Source organism: Delphinapterus leucas, chromosome 6, assembly GCF_059928025.1.
Source record: "Delphinapterus leucas isolate spDelLeu-1000000601 "Yukka" chromosome 6, BTC_Dleu_Yukka2, whole genome shotgun sequence".
In the NCBI taxonomy this organism is placed as follows: domain Eukaryota; kingdom Metazoa; phylum Chordata; class Mammalia; order Artiodactyla; family Monodontidae; genus Delphinapterus; species Delphinapterus leucas.
In genome coordinates this window covers 88,397,192-88,401,529 of record NC_143134.1, presented here as the reverse complement: position 1 = coordinate 88,401,529, position 4,338 = coordinate 88,397,192, and the positions used below count along the sequence as shown (strand labels likewise).

The following is a 4,338-nucleotide window of genomic DNA, read 5'->3' as shown; positions in this document are numbered from 1 at the left end:
CCGCACCCTCGCTTCCTGCCGGGGAGGGGCTGCCGGTAGTCGGCGGGCTCTCGAGCATCGAGAGCTGGAGCCAGAGCAGCTTCCTGCAGCCCCCGCGACCATAGAGCGCGGGCCCAGGGCGCCGCCCGCGGGTGGGGGACGTTCCCGGGACGGAAGTGGCCGAGAGAGTGTCGAAGAGAGGGCGAGGCCGGAGCCTGAGAGCCACCCGGAGAACGAGAGGGTTAGCGGACCAGCGGGCGGGGCACAGAGCCGGGCAGCGCAGGTAGGGAGGACCGGGCGAGCTGGGGCTTCAGGGTGGGGCTGCGAGGCCAGGTCCGGGAGGCGGGTGGGCGGGCGGGGCCGCTGACTCTTCTGCGTCTGTTTCGGGTCCTGTTGGAGAGATCAGCGTCCAGTGTATCTCCGCTTGTGCTCGGAGTTAAATAGGCCGTTTTTCGGGAGCCAGGCCCTTCCTGGGAGCAGATGAGTTTGGGGGAGGGTGAGGAGTGGGTGGCAGTGTGGCGCAGGGCGGGGATCGGCTTTGAGGTTAGTTGATAGCGGGTGAGTAGGAACACATTGGGTGAGTTGCGGATTAGGTGGAGTTGGGTTTAGGAGTTAAGGTTAGCTTTTGGAGTTATAAAACCGGGGTTAAAATTTAGATTTATTAGTGTGAGTCAGGTGCGTTTTGTGTAGGTGAAGTTTGGATTAAGAGCATTATTTTGTTTTCTAGGATGGCCAACATAAGTCAAAGTTAGAGTTCAGGGTCAGGTTAAGGGTCACCAACAGGAACTAGGTTAGAAGTACAGTTTTAGGGATTAGAGAAGGTTGGCATAGTCAGTATTAGGGATAAACGGAAGGGGTGAATCAGGAATCAAGTGACAAATGAGCTTTAGGTTTAGGGGTCAAGATTTAGGGTTAAGGTTGGGATTTGGTGCTAAAGGTAAAAATTAGATCAAAATTAGGGATCAGGGATTGGATTCAGGTGTGTGCTAAGACAGGGATGAGTGTCAAAGCCAGTACTGGGAATCAGGAGACAAATTAGGGTCAGGGTTAATGTTAGGAATCTCGGGCAGTTCTCGGTGTTGTAGTTGAGGTCAGGGTGGTTGACCTCGGGCAGGTAAATTTAAGAGATTGGCAGTAAGTAGATGCCCTTGTTTTGCGGGGAGGGCTCTTATGCCTCTGTAGTCACAGGGGCTTCTTTGGCCCAGAGAAATGACAAACTAATTTCAGGCAAGGGTTCTGGGCTTCAGCTAGAATTGCAAGCCTCTGGGATTCCAGCTTCATTCTACTGTCTAAGCCTAGGGCTCTTGCTGTGACCACCACAGTTGAGGGGCAGGGGTTCCTGGACCATGCTGTTTAAAAGATAGGAGGTGGGAAAGGGTTAGAGACTCAGGAGGTGTACAAGGCTTAGTAACAAGTGGGGGACTGCCTAGGGGAGACGGGATGGTGATTAAGGGGGAAGCAGACCAAGGAAACTGCTCCCACGGGAGAAGGGGATGGCTTAATCCTCTGAAAGTTCAGCCCTACTGCCTCCGTCTTCCCTCATTCCCTGGATATTAAACCTTCCGCTCCAACTCTCCTCCCTGGCCCTGCATTTCACACCCTTCAGGCCTACCCACTTACAGAATACTTCCCTTGCCTTTAATGCTCCTGTGTTGTTCACCTTACCATCCGTTCTCAGTGTCAATTCTGCCTCCCTTCCCACCCCTGAATCCGCACATCCTTCTCTCGTGCAAATCTGAGCTTTCCCATCATTTTAAAGCACTCTCCCACCATTTTCACCCACTCATTCAAGTGCATACCTCCTGGTCATCTGCTGAATACCCCACCACCAGTCCAACACTACTGCCAGGTCTTTACGGTCCCTGCTATGTGCCATTCCCTGATTCTAAGCCTCCTTAATTTCTTGGTCTAGTTATAGATCCCCTTCCCCCACTGCCCCAAGAGAAAAGAGGAAATGAGACCCAAAGAGGAAACTGGATCTTGCTGATCCCACGCCCAGCCAGGCCACTGACCACACCCCCATTTCACTCCCAGCCTGACCTTGCCACTGACCACAACACTATCCCCTACCCAGCCTGACCCGGCCACTGGCTGCATCCCATTCCCCTCAACTCCATCTTTACTTAGACACTGCCAACGTCCCTTCACTCTCCCCCCCATCCCACTAATGTAGCCTAATTTAGCCACTTACCACATCTCTTCTCAACCTCTTGCAGCCTGACTTGGCCTCTGACCTCACTCCATCATTCCCTGTCTTAGCCACCATCCACATAATTATTCTTCCTCTTCCCCCAGCCTGATCCAGTGACTAACTATAGATGTATTTTTCCTACTGTTATCTTCCCAGTCTTTCTTTACACTTTGTCTTCCCCATTTCCAGCCTGATAGAGTCACTAACCCCATCCCTTCTGCCCCTACCTGGCTGCTAACCACATCCCCTAACTGCAGCCTCATCTTCACATTCTCAGCTCCATCTGCTCCTTTCTTTCCCCCTTTCCCAGTTCCTTGCCTAAACTCAAGCTCTCCCAGCCACTCTGAGTGCCTACTGATGACGCGAAGCAATGGGACCCCAGCCTGACTTTAGGCCTTGGTTCCTGAGGACAGACTGTCATCAGCTCCTGTCAGTTCTCCCTCTTAAAATTTGTAATGAGTGATGTCCTCCTCTCCACCATTCTAACTCTGGCTTCGTTACCTCCCACTTGGGCTAATGCAGTGTCTTTACAACCAATCTCCAAGGTAGATGCCAGAGTTATTTTCCTAAAGTTTAGTTCTGAATATGCCCCTTCTCTGATCAAAGCCTCCCTTTGCCTCCTGTTGCCCTCCGGTAGGTGAAATTCCGCATACTCCTGCCGAGTTCTCCCCTGCCTTTCCACCCTAACCTTGACTTCCCCATCACTGCTCACTTGCAGGTACCCTGTGCTTCAACCAGACTGCCTCCTCACTTCCCTGAATGCCCCTCCGTGATTTTCTGCTTCTCCACCTTTGCTTATGCTATTCTCTCTGCCTGGAATGCCACCCCTGACTCATCTCTGGCTGGCTGGAATAGTGGAGAGAGCTTGGGCTTCGGAGTCAGAGACCTGGGTTTGGATCCTGGCTTCACAACTTATTCGTTTGTGTGACTTATTAGCTGTGTGACTTGTTCAAGTTAAATACTTAAACAAGTGCTTAACTTCTTTGAGCCTCAGTTTCCTAATCTGTAAAAATGGAAATACCGACACCTACCTTGCAGGGTTGCTGTAAGGATTAAATGAAATTATGTACACAAAGAAATTGACATATAGTCAATAAAAGATAGATCATTGTTATTTTTTATTATCTTTATTTTTTTAAATCCTAACTTCAAATGACACTTTTCGTGAAGACATTTTAGTCCCCCTTCCCTGACCTAAAGGGATCTCTCCTGTGAGCACATACCACCTGGTTCTTACCACATCCTGCCTTCTGTAACTTGGTATGTAGCTCATCCACTCTGCTGACCAGGAGCCCATTGAGGGCAGAGGCTAGGGCTTACCCGCCACTGAGAGTTTGGCCCAAGGCCTTCCCATAACACGCCCTCAAAAATGCTCACTGGATGGATGGAAGGAGAATGTCTGTATAATGAGAGGAGAGGTGCTGGGGCCGAGTGCTGTGTGCTTGCCGATAGAGGTGTATTTGTACGTCCCAGCTGTGTGTGTGGGTTGGAGTCCATGGGAAGATGACGTGGTAGTGATGGATCTGTGTAGGGCTGTGTGTTTGAGATAATGTGTATGTAGAGACTGTGTAAGTAGCTTTGTGGGAAAGAGCTCTCTACATAGGCTGGGGTACATCTAGGGAGAAAGAATATGCATGGATCTGGATGTAGGTGGGGAAGGGTCGTGCTGGGGGAAGTCAGGTCCAGCCCTTCAGCTGCCCAGTCCAGCCCTAAATGAGCCTCCAGCAGCCTGAGGCCGGATATGTCAGTCTCACCCACAACCCTCCCCTCCCTCTCAGCGGTTACAGACTCAGAGGCCAAATTTGGTAACAGACTGAGTGTTACTCCCCCAGCCCTCTTACATTCTGACTGTCTTCAGCTTTCTCTCTCCCTTTGTCCCTCTGTGTAACTCCCTGTCTTTCTGCAGCTCCCTTTGTGGGTACCTGCTCTGACTGTATTCTCTATGTACCCCAAATTCCTTACCCCCAGTACATTTACATTCCATTCCTTGCTGGGATTTGACCTCCTGTCCTCTATTCCCCCCCCCCCCACAATTGCCCAACTCCTCTGGAATGTATCTCAGGAATGTCTTGAGGGAGGAGGAGTTCTCTGGGAGGGGGACACGGAGGGGGGGCATTGTTGCTGTTCCATAAAACATGATAGAAAGGGGAGCAAAGTTCTCAGGCCGG

The 4,338-nt window shown here is 51.2% G+C and overlaps 1 protein-coding gene across 2 annotated transcripts in view; it reads left to right on the top strand.

Annotated features, from left to right (window-relative positions):
- Nucleotides 1–62: 62 nt before the first annotated feature.
- The window catches only part of TLN1 (talin 1), a 32,235-nt gene continuing 27,959 nt past the window's right edge, over nt 63–4,338 (top strand). Inside the window, exon 1 of one of the 2 annotated variants that reach the window (XM_089913386.1) lies at nt 63–262. The gene's annotated coding sequence lies outside the window, so the exon portion shown is untranslated. The remainder of the gene's footprint in view (nt 263–4,338) is intronic. The other variant, XM_022600175.3, reaches the window with a different exon arrangement.